The sequence below is a fragment of the Rhinopithecus bieti genome, unplaced genomic scaffold (genome assembly GCF_001698545.2).
Source record: "Rhinopithecus bieti isolate Rb0 unplaced genomic scaffold, ASM169854v2 scaffold_25288, whole genome shotgun sequence".
Classification (NCBI taxonomy): Eukaryota; Metazoa; Chordata; class Mammalia; order Primates; family Cercopithecidae; genus Rhinopithecus; species Rhinopithecus bieti.
The window spans coordinates 480,544-499,536 of record NW_016811567.1 but is presented as its reverse complement, the minus strand read 5'-3'; the positions used below and the strand labels follow the sequence as shown (position 1 = coordinate 499,536).

The following is an 18,993-nucleotide window of genomic DNA, read 5'->3' as shown; positions in this document are numbered from 1 at the left end:
AATTAGTAAACATGTCTTAGTTAATAAAAGCCATTTATCTTCGTTCTTTGGGAGTCGGGGGGTGGTGTCAGCAATCAGGAAGCAAAATGATTGCAGTTCAAGAAAACATTATTAAATTCTCTCATTAAAAAATTATAGGCCAGGAGTGGTGGCTCACGCCTGTAATCCTAACACTTTGGGAAGCTGAGGTGGAGAATCGTGTGAGCTCAAGAGTTAGAAACTGCCTGGGCAACATAGCGGGACCTCATCTGTATTTAAAATAAAAATTAAAAATAATTATAAATGCAAGCTTAGTGATGTAAAAAATAAATAAACTTCAACTTACCTAGATCTGGCCATTAATATTATTAGCCTCTGCTGCAGCATCAGGAGTTTAATCATACTTCAAAATACCATGTTTTCTTTGTTTGCTGACTTAACCTAAAAACAGAAGAAAAACATTGAGCATTTCTCATTTCTAAAGACTAATATTCCTTATGAGCTTTCTGGCAGCACGGTTAGTTCAGTTAATCTATTTAAACAAACTCAAAAGTCTAAAAGATTGAATAAAAAGTATTTAATATACAACATCAATTTTAAAAGTAATATAATATTCACATGCTACCACTCTTTTCAGAAGAAAAGATGATAAAATGTGATACTCTAAAAGTTCTATGATGTTTCTGGCTTCTCTACTACAGCTGTAATACTTGCACAACTCACTTCTCTATACTTATCTCCACAGCTGTAAAATGAGGGGTTAGGTTAAACCACCTCTTAGGTTCCATTCCAGCTCTAAAAACCCATTTTAGCCAGTAGCAGACTAATTCTCCGTCCCCAGTGACTTTTCCTAAACCTCACTCACCATAATTCCTCTTGAAGAGTTGTCTTCAAAATCCACCCTCCATATCTTCCTATTCCACAAGACCCCTCCAAAACCAGTTCAGAAAAGTCAGCAAATCAGAAAATCGATGGTATGAACAAGCATGCCACAGAATCACAGAACAGTGAAATTACAGTGATAAATTACAGTCTAGATTTATAAGAGATTTCAATATATTTTTGAAAAATTTCTGGTCAATTTACCCTTCACAGCATAAAAAAATCAAACTCAAACAGGGACACTAATATTTACTGAATACATACTCTGTATCAGCATTTTATTAGGGGTTATGGGAAGAGTCTCATTTTAATCTACATATTAACTAGAGAACAAATATAATTGATAGCCAAAATGAACATTTCTAAAACCACGTACCCACAGACAGTCAACAATTTCAACTCTGAACTTCAAATGCAACAATTTCAACTCTGAACTTCAATTTCATATATAAAATCAGCATGACAGGTGTTGGCTCACACCCCTTGGAGATATTGCTACACCTCACTTTAAGGTGGGCAGCAATCCAGTCCCTCTTCTTTACTATCCCTTTCTTTTCTCCAGGAGCTCAAATATACACCATGCTTTGTCTCTGGCTTGGGAAACTGCCCAGGGCTGGACTAATTCTACCATAAACCACTTATTTTAGGTGAATATATACTCTCTTTGCCCGTCTCTTTTAAAATGTATTCTAAGGGATTTTGGCCAATTAAGTCAGAAACATCTCTATTCCTCTCATTCTTCATTCCACTTATAAGCATTCTCCAACCCTTATCCTGCAAGGAATTTAATGACTGCACATAAAATTAAGAGAAATGATAGTGGTCTACCTATTAACTACCAATGAAAAGTCATAAGCTTTGAAATGAAGTTAAACATACTAAAGAATCAGTGTACCAACTCATTAAGCTCTTAAAAATACTAAAAAGTCCCCACATGAATCTCCAGAAATTATTTTAATCTCTTGAGAATCAATATTTATTCAATTTTATTCTTTAATTATTTTGATTAATGCTTCCAATGTATTATAGAGCTTTTGCTTGCTTTTACTGTTTTTCAGTGCAAATATCCAGCATGTCAGTTGTATCGGGGAAGATTTTTTGTGCCTCATTTAGAAGAATACTTTTTACAAGAAAACACATTCTGAGTTCCAAGCAACTGACATACCAAAGTACTCCTGGAATGAACATACCCAATGGACCATGGGTGTCCACTGGATGCCTCAGACACTCTACGACTTCTTACCCCTCTTTGGTTTCTCCCCACTGCTGGAAGACTAAGAACTAAAAGATAATTAGGAGGCAGTAAGGGAAAAGGTGGTTATAGGCACTACATGGAACTATAATCTTATTGTTGTAACATCAGTATTTTTCTATAAAATAAGTATATATAACTACACTGACCTGCACTGACAATGACACTTAGTAAAAAAAAAAAAATGCAATTTTACCAAGAGGCTAAAAATTACACTAAATGCTGTCTACCACCACCCCATTTTTCTACAGCAAACTAATTTACCTTACTGTATGCCACACACAGGGTCATTTGGATTACCTCATTTAATCCAAACAACCAATAGGGTACATACTACCATTATTTCTGCGTTCCAAATAAGGAAACCAAGCCTTAAAAAGGTTAGGTAGTTTTCCCAAGGTCAAGAACTTATCAGAAGAGCTAGACTTAAATTTTGATCTGATACCAAAGCCCAAGCAGTTATTAATTAATACACACAAACATCTTAAAACAATGTTTAGCATGTAGTATGCACTAGTAAATGTCAGCTGTGGAAATAACAGTACTTTGTTACTATACAATGCTGCATGCCTTTGACCATCAGTCAACCTTTCTGTGTCTGCATTTCCTCATTTATAAGATTAGGACACCCACTTCATAGAGCTACTATGAAAAAGCAAAAAAATCTCTGGATATAAAGACATTTAGAAAATTAATAGCATTTTAAAAGACAAGGCATTATTATATCATCATTACAAGTAAAATTCTGTCTCTTACTTCACAAAGAAGCCTTTTGCACTGTAAGCACAGAAAATCTAGAACTTAAGCACATCCTTATAACAAGTATTACATTAATAAATTTAGTAAAGCTCTCCTAAATTATTCCAAATATGATTCTTGCAGAATGACATGTAAAGAGAAAACTGAACTCTATTCATAAGTATGATTATAAATTTGGTGCTTAGGAAGGTATATGTGCTCTTTTGGTTCACTAGCAATGAGGGGGAATTTGGCTTATACTACAGTAATACTACAGTAATTTTGTTCAAATACAACCAGGAAAGAATGTCTATAGTTAGAAGCACAGCAACATAACTAAATTTTGGGCACAGTAAACTGCCACATTTCATTACATTAAAACAATCAAGAGGATGGCATTCAAAAACCATGTTGTATCCATGGTCTGGCTGTTGTTTTTTTTTTTAAACCACTGGGTAGGTCTTTTAATATACACATTAATTTCCTGTTAATTCTTAACACTGACAAAGATTTCTGAATTATTTATATTATTCTGAAAAAGAGGAGTTAAAAAAAAAAAGCTAAGGAGGGGAGATTCTCAGTACATTCTGCTAGTTGCCTTAAATCAGAACCATTATGTCAAAAGCAAGGACATCTGCAACAGTTCCCTTGTTAGGTGAAAATTTAAAGTACACACCTATACACAAAACTACAATGGTACATGACTATTTTTAAGCATCCATCCATGAGTATGGTTGTATTTGCACATTCTTAAATGGATCTTTCTTCCTTTTTTTAAATCTGAGGACAAAGTTGATGAACTGCTTCATAATACTTAACCCTCCACTCACACCCTCTTTTTAACTCTTGAAAAAAATCAATTACATTACTTACAAATCACTTCAATATCTGGTACTTTAATTTCTGGCAATTATATCTAATCAAAATTCCCTGAACTGCAGTTTAAACCAGATTCCTCTCATTTCTCTATTGAAGACAAGTAAAACCAGTATGATCAAGAAAGATTAAGCATATGCTTATGTATATTTAAACTGTCATCAATTCACTTTTCTGTGGATAAATTTAAAATATTAATAAAGTGGCATTTCTTTTAAGATGGGTCTCACTATGTTGCCCAGGCTGGTCTCGAACTTCTGGGCTCAAGCAATCCTCCCACTTCAGCCTCCCAAAGTGCTGGGATTACAGGTGTGAGCCACTGTGCCCAGCCTAAAGCAGCATTTCTTTATTTCAGACATAGTTGCTTGAATTAAGCTAACAAAAGGTTACGTAGTAGATAAAAATGATTTTTAAGCAACTATCAATATTAAAGAGAAAATTAAACAATGAATTCCTGTCCCTATCCACACACTGAGGCATTTTACCAAGTATTTTCTGAGCACCTATTCTGTGTGTCAGGCACTGAGTTAAGTGTTAGAAATAAAGATAAAGGACACATTCCCTGACTCTAAGGAGCTTACTGTGTAGTGAGAGAGACAGACAAGAAAATGAATATGTGGCAGAATTGCAGACCCATGTGCTGGTGCTATCAGAACATTCAATATAGAGCAGAAGGAAAGACAGAAGCATCAAAAAAGGCTCCCTGGGAAAGCTGGTCCCTACACTGAGTCCTGAAAGATGGATGGGAGTTAGCTAGGGCAGGGGCAATCCAGATCAAGAAGAAAACATGTAAAACCCCCCCAAACCTAAAAGAACATGGCCTCCTCCAGGAGCACCTGGTAGTTCCTTAGAGCTGGAATGTAGGGTGTGCATGGGAAAATATTAGGAGATAGGTAGGAAAGAAGGCACATGGCCATTTCACCGAGGGTCAGTTTGTACTACTGAGGGTAATTCACATTTCCCCTTAAAATCTTACATAAACCACTAATGTCCTACCAGAATACTTACCCATGGGGGCAGAAAATTGACATTACATTCAAGAATAATTTAACTTAAAATTGTTAAGAATAAAATTAATAGTGTTTTACTGTCTGTCATGTCCAAATTCTAACCTTCAAGGCACAACATCCATCTATAAACATTCCCCCTGATAGCAACTGGACTTGCAGTGTCACCGAACAATGACCTGAACCTCAGATTCTCTCTTCCCTTCTAGACCCAGAAAACTCACACACTTTAACCCCAAATCTCACAGTGAATCTCAAAGTCCTTTTTAATCATATATTTTGTTTTTTAGGAACAGAAATCCAAGAATATACACAGAGAGAGATTCATTTGTTTGTGCGTATGCGTGTTTGTGTGTGTATGTATACATATAAAACAACACACACACAGATATAAAACAATTTTGTGTGGGTATTTGGCAAATACTAAGAAAGTATTACTAAACTAGTTTGCTAAAAAACTAGCTTTTTTAAAACAGAAAAAGCTAAAATGGAAGATGATACAAAATACTATCTCCACCTTTAGTAGTGTTGGTCATAACTCAATCCTGGAGTCATCTTGGTACATATCTATAGCAAGAGACACTGGTGATGAAATTTAGACAATTAAATTGGAGCACCCATAATGTCTGCCCTAAGATATGTGCAAACCCAGCAGATGAGTCACTCAGTCTTAGCTAATTAACAAGGTAATCAGTACCAAGGGCAACAATCCTAGTACACACACACCCACACACACAAAAATCAACCTTCAGAACTCTCAAAGAAACTCTTAGTTTAGGCCAGGTGCGGTGGCTCAAGCCTGCAATCCCAGCACTTTGGGAGGCCGAGACGGGCGGATCACGAGGTCAGAAGATCGAGACCATCCTGGCTAACACGGTGAAACCCCGTCTCTACTAAAAAAATACAAAAAACTAGCCGGGAGAGGTGGCGGGCGCCTGTAGTCCCAGTTACTCGGGAGGCTGAGGCAGGAGAAAGGCGTAAACCTGGGAGGCAGAGCTTGCAGTGGGCTGAGATCCGGCCACTGCACTCCAGCCTGGGCGACAGAGCGAGACTCCATCTCAAAAAAAAAAAAAGAAACTCTTAGTTTAGTGCCTTATACTGCAGTATAAAAACATATACAGGGAAATCAAACACCATCCTCTAGCAACATCAAAAGGATGAGCATTCTGTATGAGCAATCCCATAGCTCTCTCCACTAAAAATTCACAGATTGCACCATAGAAAGCAAAGGTGTGTGCTTTTAAGGCAGCAGTAAGAAAGTAGAGGCACTCTCTAGAAAACGATTATCATTAACTCTGAAAATCTGAATGAATAGATTTGATCTCATAGAGTTAGAGCATTCAGTTTTCTGTAAACATTGTAGATCAAAATTCCATGTTTTTATTCTTTAGCTCAGTGATAATTTCTATGTATTAATCTTACAACTGTGTCGAATTAATAAAGGGTCACTTAACCTTCATAATAAACCTCTAGTTTAGAAATTTATTAATAAACAGTAATCCCTTAGCAGGGACAGAACTCTAGCATAATAAATACTTAACTTATGAAAAACACATATCATACAAAATCTTTAACCCAATATCCATTTACTAAAAAATACTGTGAAATTCAAAGGAATTGTTATTTCCCAAATAAATGCCAAATTGTTCTTAATGTAATCACTGAGTAACTTAAAATCAATTCAGTTTTTTCTATTACACTCATGTTTATAGGCAATGAAGTTTTTACTAAACTGAGCAACTGTAGGAGGTAAAACCACAAGTATGAATTTTACAATATTTTCCTTAATATGGTATACCTAACGGTTCTTAAAAAGCATTTGGCTTTATGGCTTTATTTTTTTAAACAACAAAATTTAAAGGCAAGTCACTCTAATTTCAAGCTTCATGTTAAATACACAAACTAATATTATTCAAACCATAAACATCAATAAAACACTAAAAGACATGTAAGAAAATCCCTAGGCATCTTCACTTTTTATATGTAATACCTTTAACCTATAAACTAAATAAACACTAATGATGGATAACAGAACAGTAAATAAAAGCTGGTCACGGAGGCTCACGCCTGTAATTCCAGCACTTTGGTCAAGGCAGGCAGATCACTTGAGGTCAGAAGTTCAAGACCAGTCTGACCAACATAATTAAACCCCGTCTCCATACAAAAATGAGCCAGGTGTGACGGTACATGCCTGTAGTCCCGGCTACTCAGGGGGCTGAGACGTGTGAATCGCTTGACCCTGGGAGGCGGAGGCTGCAGTGAGCTGAGATCACGCCACTGCACTCTAGGCTTGGTAACAGAGCAAGACAAAAAGAAAGGAAAGGAAGGGGAAGGGGAAGGGAAAGGGAAAAGGAAAGGGAAAGGGAAAGGGAAGAGAAAAGAAGAAGAGGTAAATTAAAAGGTATTTTTCAAAACTGTATATAGAAATGTGTAAGTACAATTTACTGTAAATCTGTACTTCCAAACTCAGGTGGATATGATGTTACCAGACTAATATTAAAAGCCTAAATATGGGCCAGGTGTGGTGGCTTACACCTGCAATCCCAGCACTGTGGAAGACTGAGGCAGGGGGACTGCTTGATGCCAGGACTTTGAGACCAGCCTGTGCAACATAGCAAGACATCATCTCTAATTTTTTTTAAAGTCTAATATTGACTATGTGTACATGAAATGTGTATACCATGTGTACACATGGTACACATACACAGTGATCAAAAGAAGCTATGCCAAATGCCAAGCAACTCTAACCCCCCAAAACAAACTGTTTCACAAATAGCTCATTTAAATGTTTCTGCATTTAAATCAACCTAAAATACTGATAAATATACTCTCAAAGAAAACTAAACTTGGGCCGGGCGCAGTGGCTCATGCCTGTAATCCCAGCACTTTGGGAGGCCGAGACGGGCGGATCACAAGGTCAGGAGATCGAGACCATGGTTAAACCCCGTCTCTACTAAAATACAAAAAATTAGCCGGGCGCGGTGGCGGGCGCCTGTAGTCCCAGCTACTCAGGAGGCTGAGGCAGGAGAATGGCGTGAACCCGGGAGGCGGAGCTTGCAGTGAGCCGAGATCGCGCCACTGCACTCCAGCCTGGGCGACAGAGCGAGACTCCGTCTCAAAAAAAAAAAGAAAACTAAATTTGCCTATTTATTCTCTACTTCTAGAGCAATGCATTCAAAGTAACTGTTACAATCTAACACACCTGATTCAAGTATCCCACTAATAAAAATGTTTGTTCTGTACAGTCATCCCTTGGTGTATCTGGGTATTGGTTCCAAGGCCTCTGTATGGACCAAAACACGTGCACACTCAAGTGCCACAGTCGTCCCTGTGGAATCTGTGTATATGAAAAGTCAGCCCTTTGTATATGGAAATTTTGCATCCCACAAATACTTTCTGGTTGACAAAATCCACCTATAAGTGGAGCCATACGGTTCAAACCCTCTGTTGTTAAAGGGTCAATTGTATATACGTTTTGTAACATGCCCCCTCACGAAATGCCAACAACAAAAAGTTTACCAGAAAAGTTTGCATCAGAGCACATCTATCCCTGTGATTAACTTTTATAGAGCTCTTAAAATAAGTATTCTTCAAAAACTATTTAATGACAAAGACAAAATGTTCATGATATAAAATTAAGTATAAGAAAAAAGGGCTGGGCGCAGTGGCTCATGCCTGTAATCCAGCACTTTGGGAGGCCGAGGCAGGCAGATCACCTGAGGTTAGGAGTTTGAGACCAGCCTGGTCAACATGATGAAACCCCATCTCTACTAAAAACATAAAAATTAGCCAGGGGTGGTGGCACATGCCTGTAATCCCAGCTACTCGAGAGGTTGAGGTAGGAGTATTGTTTGAGTCTGGCAGGCAGAGGTTGCAGTGAGCTGAGTTCACGCCACTGCACTCCAGTCTGGGCAACAGAGCAAGAGCAAGACTCCGTCTCAAAAAAAAAAAAAAAAAAAAAAAAGAGAGAGAAGAAAAAAGGTAAAAAACTATTATTAAAAAAAATAAAGCTGGGCCGAGCATGTGGTTCACACCTATAATCCCAGCACTTTAGGAGGCCAAGTAGGGAGGACTGCCTGAGCCTGGGAATTCAAGATCAGCCTGGGCAATTTAGTGAGACCCTGTCTCTACAAAAAATAATAAAAAAAAAAAAATAGCAGGGCATGGTGGCAAATGCCTGTAATCCCAGCTACCAGGGAGGCTGAGGTGGGAGGATCGCTTGAGCCCAGGAGGTCAACAGTGCAGTGAGCTGTGATCATGCCACTGCACTCTAGCCTGGGCCACAGAGTGAGATACTGTCTCAAAACAATAACAAACCACTAGATGCAATATGTATCCCTAGGTTGGATCCTGGAACAGAAAAATAACATTAGTAGAAAAACAGAAGAAATGTAAATACTCTGTGGTTCAGTTAATAGTATTGTACTAGTATTAATTTCTTAGTTTTGACAAATATGCCACAGTTACATAAGATGTTAACACTAGGCGAAGCTAGGTGAAGGGCATATGGGAACTATCTTTACAACTTAACATTCTAAAGTTATTCTAAAAAATTTTATTTTAAAAGTTGCTCTTCACATCCAGTAGCAAACTTGAGAGGATTTGCATTTTTAAAAAATAACATTTTACACCTATTTTTCTCTCCCCTACCTCCACATAAAATACATAAACCCACAAAAAAAAAAACTAGATGAACACACCCTAAAATGTTAACACTGATTCATTTGGTGGTAGAATGAAAAGGATTTTTTCTTTTTATGTTTTCTAGTGTGTGAATTGCTTTTATAATCAATGAATTATTAACTAAAGAAAATACAAATCAATACTTACTGAAGAGTTCTTTAGAAACAAAAGCTGTAAGTGTCTAAGCAAGCCCAAAGGCAGACTACATACAAAACACGTTTGGGCAGACTGTGAAGAACACAGTGGCCAAGGGAAACTGCCAGGAGTATTTAAGTAGGGAAACTCTAATTAGTAAATGCTGGAAACCTGCCAACAAGCAGAACTTAACATCTACTCTCAGGTTAAAGTGCCTGAGGCCAACAAGCTATGCTCAAAATTCACATCTTAGGGGAATGAAATGTCTTGAAAAGCACCCAATACTAAGAATTCACGGAGATACACAGCCTGGGTTTACTTCAAACACAAATAATGCAGCTGGACACCTGGTACACAACTGCCCACTGAGAACTCCTAGAGACAGGCTTCAGTACCACAATATGTTTCCAAAGTTTTTCTTCCCTACTTCTTTCCTCTCTAACATCTTCCTACTACCTACACCCATTCCTTAGCCCTAAGGCCTAAAAATGGCACCCTGGTGCCATCTAGCAACATGGGTAGAATTATACAGTTCTAGAGACCACTGAAATTACAGAATCAAATCCAATTTCAGATGTGTAACAGATGCCTCCCACAAGCCTTTTTTTTTTTTCCTGATGCTTTTAAGGAAAACTATGTTCTAGTAACTCCATTAAGCCATAAGAAGGGAAAATTTAATCAACAATAAATATTCTCCAATCAAAATTTAAGGGTACAATCATATTGTCCCTTAAAGAAAGTGCTAGTGGAATCAGATTACATTTTGATAAGAAATTTCTTCTAAGCTGTAATCAGCATAACTTACATATGTTAGGTTGCAAGCTCCTAAAATAACTCTAAGTGGGCCAGGCGCGGTGGCTCACGCCTATAATCCCAGAACTTTGGGAGGCCGAGGCAGGTGGATCAGGAGGTGAGCAGTTCAAGACCATCCTGGCCAACACAGTGAAACCCTATCTCTAATGAAAATGCAAAAACTTAGCAGGGTGTGGTGGCAGGCGCCTGTAATCCCAGCTATTCGGGAGGCTGAGGCAGGAGAGTCTTGTGTACCTGGGAGGCAGAGGCTGCAGTGAGCTGAGATCGTGCCACTGCACTCCAGCCTGGGCAACAGAGTGAGACTGAGATTCCGTCTCAAAAAAAAAAAAAAAAAATCACTCTAAGTGGCCTGTTCTGAGTTTTGTGTTGTTTTTCAAAAAAATTTGTAATTGTTTGTTTATGGGACACTCATTCTCAGCAGAAAGTATAGTAAGTCCTAGAATCACCACTTAATAAACATTTATATGCATTCCTTTTTACTTTTTTTTTGGTTGTTGAGATGGAGTCTCACTCTGCTGCCCAGGCTGTAGTGCAATGGCACGATCTTGGCTCACTGCAACCTCCACCTCCGGGGTTCAGGCAATTCCCCTGCCTCAGCCTCCCGAGTAGCTAGAATTACAGGTGTGCACCACCATGCCCAGCTAAGTTTTGTATTTTTAGTAGAGACAGGATTTCACCGTGTTGTCCAGGCTGATCTCGAACTGCTGACCTCAGGTGATCTGCCCACCTCGGCCTCCCACAGTTTACTCTTTTGAATCCTTGTGGACTCTGTAATAAGGTATCTAGGATTAACTCAATGACGTACAAAGTAAGACACTACACTCAGAGGCAAAGGGGTTTTGTAAGTTAAAGTACCTGGCCTTTACTTCTTGAGTTCTGTAACAGTGATTTTAAGCATCAGAAGCCTTTGTTTCTTACTTTCCAGTTCTTGGTTGTGTTTAAGACAGTAGAGGTTACCTACCAAAAAAGTGATCCTCAGGTATGGTGGCCACTGTACTATTATTGTTGTTACTTTGAAAATTAATAGACATATATCCTGTTTTTCATCATAGCTGAGACATGATGGATTTTAAGACTGATATTTTATATACCACTGAGAAAGAAAAAAAGTCAATTTAACTATAATATGCCACTAATTGTAAGACACACCCAAATTTTAGTGAATAAAATTGGGAAATGTCTCTTAGGATCAATAAAATATGTCATACAGTCAATGAAAGAACTATCAACACATTACAAATAACAGAAATGCAAAGTTGTTTGGACTGTCTTTTCTTTGCTCCTTCCCAGATGGTGAAGATAGTTACAATCAAGTGGTAGGATTTCAGAGCATCCAAGACTGACGTGATGTTCTTTTAAGCCCTTGCTAAATATTGATCTAAAAAACAATCTCATAATGCAGACTGCTGGGAACTATTTTCTCCATTTTTCAATGGGGGAAATGAAGGTGAATAAATTAATCAAAATTTTACTAGAAGTCAAATTTAGAATGTTCAGTTTTCCGCTCTACTACATTAACAAAGACAATATGCATCCTTCCTCTAAAGGTTTCATGGTTTGCTTTCCTTCAGATTTACCTGGATCTTAATTTAAACATGTACCAATCATCCATGGTGAAGGTAATTCTGAAGAGCCACATTCATAATTACACTTGAGCTCATCCCTCTGAAAACAACTACAATAACATATAATTTGGTAGTTTTGTTTGTTTGTTTGTTTTAAGACAGGGTCTTGCTCCATTGCCCAGGCTGGAGTGTAGTGGGGCAATCAAAGCTCACTGCAGCCTTAACCTTTTGGACTCAAGTGATCCTCCCGCCTCAGCCTCCCAAAGTAGTTTGGATTACAGGCGTGCACCACCACACGCAGCTAATTTTTAAAATGTTTTGCAGAGACATGGTCTAGCAATGTTGCCCAGGGGGTCTAGAACTCCTGGCCCCACGCAATACTCCCGCCTCGGCCTCCCAAAGTGCTGGGATTTGAAAGCAACTTTGAGAATATTTCTTTCTTCTTCTTCTTCTTTTTTTTTTTAAGACAAATGTGAAGAAAACAAATCTCAACAAAAAACAGCTGAAATTTCTAAGAAGATGTCTTATTCCATCATACTCTCAAAATGTTTCTTCACCAATACTGGCTGAAAAGCTGTGTACTTTTAATCTTTTTAAAAAGACTTTGAATAATCTTTAAAAAGTCTCTGAACTTAATTCAACAGTTAGCTACAAATAATACTGGTTTCCTATAATTATGTACATAAAATACTCATGTTGAAGCCTTATAGTTTTAAATTTTCCACACGTAAATTACAAAATTGAATTCCCAGAAATGATTCATCCTTCTAAATAGAAAGTACAGTATGGCTCAGGTGAGGTTTTAATTCTCATATAATTGACAAATGGCATACAATATCTCTGCTATCTCAATGTACTTTAAATACTACATTAGAATTTAAAATGAAAGGCTTTGGTGGTTTTGCTTGTTTTGAGACAGGTCTTGCTCCATCGCCCAGGCTGGCAATATTGGAGATAATGTCTTCTAGAGAAATGTAGAATGCTAAAAACAAAGCCTTTTGTTTTAGACTTAGTGAAAATATGTACTTGAACACTAGAGAGATCTGAGTTCTTACTTAATCTCTCTGAATCTATATTTCCTCACAGGTTAAGTTAAAAATACTTCCTACCAACATTCCCTACACTTTATATGGTTTTTGCAGGTTCGGAAGTGGTTGTTGCATGCAATAACCATGAGGACTGAATTAAGTTACTAAACAATGAAGATGGGGGAAAAAAGGATGGATTAGAGTGATACTTAAGCGCTAGCCTTAATAACACCTGATGATTGGTTAGACTGGGAAGGAAAGCAGAAGTCAAGGAAAATACTCACATTTTCAGTTGAGGTTGATAGTACATACATTGAGCCAGGGAACATAGGAAGGACACAAGGTTTAGAAAAACATATAAGCTCAGTTTTGAATTGTACTTTGATGTCTGTGAGACATCCAAATGGAGATGCTCAACAGACAAACAGAAATATAGGTGTGGAGATGGGAGAGAGATTTGGGAGTCATCAGCTTACAGATGCAAGCATAGGGACAGATGAGACTGCCCAGTGCGAAGAAAAGTAAGACCTGCAGCAGCTCAGAAACACCAACATTTAAAGGAATTGTGAAAAAAGAAGAGTGAAAAAAAGCCCACAAGGAGACTGGACATTCACTCTCCAAGAAACAAGAGGAAAACCCCCAAGAGTGTGGTATCACAGAAGCCTAGGGGAAGACTGAGGAAAGGTGAGATGGGATTGAAAGAACATTGTCAAATCAATAAGGTAAGACTGTAGAAACCAGTGTGGAGAAGAAAATATTTAGCAATATGGAAGAGCAGAACAGAGACAGACAACTGTCTTCAAATTTCCATCTTATGGAATAATAGGCTTGATTTGCTCCTGAAATAGGAGACGGACCAAACGACAGAAGTCTATGCAAATGGAACAAAGTTCTATCTACCCAACAAAGAACTGAGTTCCCTTTAAATGCTGAGTTACCAATCGTGGACAGTGTTTCAGTCGAGTCCATTACTGGTTAAGAAGTGTGATGTTGTCTCTAAAAACAAAATGAATTAAATACACAAAATTAACAACAACAAAGTTAGATGTGATGATTTGAGTTTTATTTCAATTGAAATAAATTTCAAGGACTAAACTAAATCTGAACTACTTTACATTAAAGGGAACAAAAGGACACAACAAAACAGCTTTAAAATAGTTAAGAAATATAAAGCATATTTCTTAAGTTATTATTTCTGAAGTTATATTATATTCAATTAACTCTAAGTAAAACACATAAAAAAGATAAAAGCATTTTAACTTTGTAAGTCCAAAGTAAAACATATAATATGATATAAAACCTCTAAAGTCTTCACTAAATTTTATGGTTGATTTTTAGCTGTACTAATTGTTTAATATCATTAAAATCTACCCAACTGAGTTTTCATAATTTTCTACTACTAAATAATTATGTTATTCATTTCTCTCTTTGCTATATTTTTAAACCTGAAGCACATACATGTATTTGTTTGTTTTAAGGTAGGGCTTAAAGTTATCTGCAATGCTGTATATTTTCCATTTGACCCTCCAAAGCCACTCTCTAACCTTCTCTACTCTACTCTGCGCCCTAGGAGCCTCACCTGCGTGGAGGCACCAGCAGACCAGACTGGCTGTGGTTCCCTTCCTTACGGAGGTTCTTCTAGTAATGGCCCCTGTTAGGCAGCTCTCTCACATACTTATAGCTCTTGCTGATTCAGGTAATCACTTCCTCTCTCTTCCCCTTTTTAGACACCTATGAGTGTTAACAGCTATTCCTAGCAGCCCGGTGTTCCTAGCAAACCTGGCTAATATCACGTGCTGATTTCCCTTAACCTGCCCATAATGTGTAAATAATCCCTTTATTAAATTCTTTTCCATTACAGGGTTCCTGCCAGAACCCTGACTTATAGCAGTTGTTATTGATGTTTTCAATACAGTAATTATATATTACACTATAATCACTGGAAAAGATACCCTATGAGAAAAGAGCCACAATCACCAGCTTTTACATTTCTTAGTCAAACCAACTAAACTCCTAAGAATCGAAAATAAAATTACCAACCTAAAAATGTTTGAGAGAAGGAATTACTTATTTTATTAAGATTAATATCCAAAAATCTTGCAGTCACCCTTCACCTTACTCTCTCACATCCCATATCCAATTTCATCAATCCTTTCAGATCTATCTTCAAAATATACCCAAGTTCAACCACTGCTTAACATTTCCACTATTTCTTCTCTGGTCCAAGTTACCAACATTTCTTTATGAATTTTTCCCAACTGCCTTCTAATTGGTCTTTGCCTCTGATTGTCCTGCTCTAGTCTTTTCTCACCAGAGCAACCAGATTAATTCTGTTAAAAAGTATTAATACAGGAGCTTGGTGCAGTGGCTTACACCTGTAATTCCAGCAACTTGGGAGGCTGTGGTGGGTGGATCACTTGAGGCCAGGAGTTTAAGACCAGCCTGGGCAACAGCACAAGAACCCATCTCTAAAAATTAAAAAAAAAACTTAGCCAGATGTGGTGGTATGCACCTGTAGTCCTAGCTACTTATTAGGAGGCTGAGATGGAAGGATCCCTTGAGCCCAGAAGTCGGAGGCTGCAGTGAGCCATGACTGCGCCATTGTACTCTAGCCTGGGTGAGAAAACAAGATCCCGAGTCAAAAAAAAAAAAAATATTAATGGATATTTTCTGAAAATGGTAAAATCATGACTCTCAAAAAACAGTAAAACAAACATATGTCAAAGATATAATTTAACTCATTAATAATAGAATTAGTAAGTCGTTACAACTGGTTCAGAGGAACATTCCAACAACTACACATACATAGGGAATAAGGAGCTCTGAAAGAAATTTACAAATAGATGCAAAACAGGTATATTCACAGGTAATATCAACTGCATTCTACTGGGGATAATTTATATTTATTTTCATGAATAAGATTTACTTGCATTTTCTACTTTATTGTGGTAAAATACACATAAAATTTACCATCTTAACTATCCATCATCCATCTCTGTAACTCTTTTTTTCTTTTTGAGACAGGGTCTCACTCTGTCAACTAGGCGGGAGGGCAGTGATGTGACCATAGCTCACTGCAGCCTTGACATCCTGCGCCTAAGGGATTCTCCCTTCTCAGCCTCTCAATTAGCTAGGACCACTGGCACATCCCACCATGTGCGGTTAACTTTTTAATGTTTTGTAGAGGCAAGGTCTCACTATGTTGCCTAGGCTTCTTTTCATCTTGTAAAACTGAAACTCCACAGCCGTTAAACAGTAACTCCCTCCTCCTCCCATCCCCTGACAACCACCATTCTACTTTCTCTCTAATTTTGACTATACTACCTCCTTCACATAAGTAGAATCACATAGCATTTGTCTTCGTGTGACTGGCTTATTTCACTTAGCGTAATGTCTTCAAGGTTCATCCATGATGTAGCATATTACAGAATTTCCTTCCTTTTTAAGGCCGAATGATATTCCACTGCATCTATATACCACATTTTACTTACCCATTCATCTGTCAATGAACACTTGGGTTGCTTCCACCTTTCGGCTACTGTGTACAGATATGGGTGTACAAATACCTTAAGACCCTGCCTTCGGTTCTTTTGGATATACTCAGAAGTTGAATTGTTGCATCATATGGTAATTCTGTTTTTAATTTTTTGAGGACCACAAAACTGTACCATTTTATATTCTCACCAACAGTGCATAAGGTTTCCAATTTTTCCACGTCCTCACCAACATTTGTTACTATTTTTTAAAAAAATAGTAGCCATCTGTGGCCAGGTGCAGTGGCTCACACCCATAATCCCAGCACTTTGGGAGGCCGAAGCAGGCGAATCTTGAGGCCAGGAGTTCGAGACGAGCCTGGACAACAGGGTAAAACCCCATCTCTACTAAAAATACAAAAATTAACCAGGCATGGTGGCACATGCCTGTAATCCCAGCACTTTGGGAGGCCAAGGTGAGTGGATCACTTGAGGCCAAGAGTTTGAGACCAGCCTGGGTAACACAACAAAACCCTGTCTCTACTAAAAATACAAAAATTAGCCAGGTGTGGTGGTGCACACCTATAGTCCCAGCTACTTGGGAGGCTGAGATGTAAGAATCACTTGAATCTGGGAGGCGGAAGTTGCAGCAAGCTGAGATCACACCACCGCGCTCCAGCCTGAGCAATACAGTGAAACTCCATCTCAAAAAAAAAAAAAAAAAAAAAAAAGAGTAGCGTGAGGGTAATATAATGAGTGTGAGGGTAGTATCTCACTATATTTCTGATTTGCATTTCTCTAATAATTGTTGACGTTAAACATCTTTTCATATGGTTACTGGCCTTTGTATATCTTCTTTGGTATAATGTCTATTCAAGTCCTTGGCCCATTTTTAAATTAGTTTTTGGTTTTGAGTTTCAAAAGTTTTTTCTTGTATTGTTTGTGCCTTTGGTGTTACACCCAAGATACCACTGCCAAATTCAATGTCATGAAGCATTTGCCCTACATTTCCTTACAACAGTTGTACACTTTTGATTCATTTTAATTTTTGTATATTGTGCTAGATGAAGGTCCAAGGTATGTAGATATCCAGTTTTTACAGCATCACTTGTTGAAGAGACTGTCCCTTTCCCACTTAATAGTCTTGGTACTCTTGTCAAAAATTATTTGCCCATATATGCAAGTGTTTATTTCTGGGTTTTTGTTTTTTGTTTTTTTTTTTTCTTTTTTGACACGCGGTCTCGCACTGTCACCCAGGCTGGAGTGCAGTGGCACGATCTCGGCTCACTGCAACCTCCGCCTCCTGGGTTCAAGCAATTCTCCTGCTCAGCCTCCCAAATAGCTAAGATTACAGGACTCCACCACCACACCCAGCTAATTTTTTGTATTTTTAATAGAGATAGGGTTTCACTATGTTGGCCAGACTGGTCTCGAACTCCTGACCTCGAGATTCACCCGCCTTGGCCTCCCAAAGTGCTGGGATTACAGGTGTGAGCCACCATGCTGGTCTATTTCTGGGTTCTCTATTATATTCCATTGGGCTATATGTCTGCCTAAATTTATGCCAATACCATGCTGTTTGATTACTATATCTTTGTAGTAAGTTTTGAGATCAGGAAGTGTGAATCACCAACTTTGTTCTTCTTTTTCAAGATTGTTTTAGCTATTGACAGTCCCTTGATACTCAATATGAATTGTAGAATGGGCTTTTCTAATTTTGCAAAAATCATCATTGCGGTTTTGATAGGAATTGCACTGATTCTGTAGATTATTTTTAGTATTCATATCTTAACAATATGAAGGCTTCCAATCCATGAAAAGCAAATCTTTTCATTTATTTAATTTCTTTGAACAATGTTTTATACTTTTGTTGTAAAAGTCTTTCACTTTTTTGGTTAATTCGTATTTTATTCTTTTGATGCTATTGTAAACAAAATTGTTTTCTTAATTTCCTTTTCGTATTGTTCATTGTTAGATGAAACTGTTAACGCATTAGGGTTTTCTACACATAAGATCGTATCATCTGTAAACAGAGATTACTTTATTTCTTTCCAATTTGGATGGCTTTTCTTTTTCTTGCCTAATTGCTCTGGATAGAATACCCGTTACGATATTTCATAGAATTGGTGAAAGTGGGAATCCTTGCCTTGTTTCTGATCTCAGAGGAAAATCTCTTTTCAGTCTTTCATCACTGAATATGACATTCACTGTATTTTTCATATACGGCTTTTACTATGTTGAAGTAGTTTCCTTTTATTTTTTATTTATTTATTTTTTTTTCAAGATGGAGTCAGGCTGGAGTGCAGTGGCATGATCTTGGCTCACTGCAACCTCCTCCTCCTAGGTTCAAGTGATTCTCCTGCCTCAGCCTCCTGAGTAACTGGGATTACAGGTGCACGCCACCACACCCAGCTAATTTTTACATTTTTAGTAGAGATGGGATTTCACCATGTTGGCCAGGCTGGTATCAAACTCCTGATCTCAAGTGACTCACCCACCTCAGTCTCCCAAAGTGCTAAAATTACAGGCATAAGCCACCACACCTGGCTCCTTTTATTTCTA

General features: G+C 37.8%; 1 protein-coding gene across 10 annotated transcripts in view; it reads right to left on the bottom strand.

Moving 5' to 3' along the window:
* FRS2 (fibroblast growth factor receptor substrate 2) overlaps positions 1–18,993 on the bottom strand; it is a 110,884-nt gene that overhangs the window by 16,955 nt on the left and 74,936 nt on the right. For 5 of the 10 annotated variants that reach the window (XM_017894066.1, XM_017894065.1, XM_017894071.1 and 2 more), the window contains one exon: positions 326–420. The gene's annotated coding sequence lies outside the window, so the exon portion shown is untranslated. Of the gene's footprint in view, positions 1–325; positions 421–844; positions 2,011–2,051; positions 2,729–13,858; positions 13,955–18,993 lie in introns of those variants that run through there. The other 5 variants (XM_017894067.1, XM_017894073.1, XM_017894068.1 and 2 more) reach the window with 4 other exon arrangements.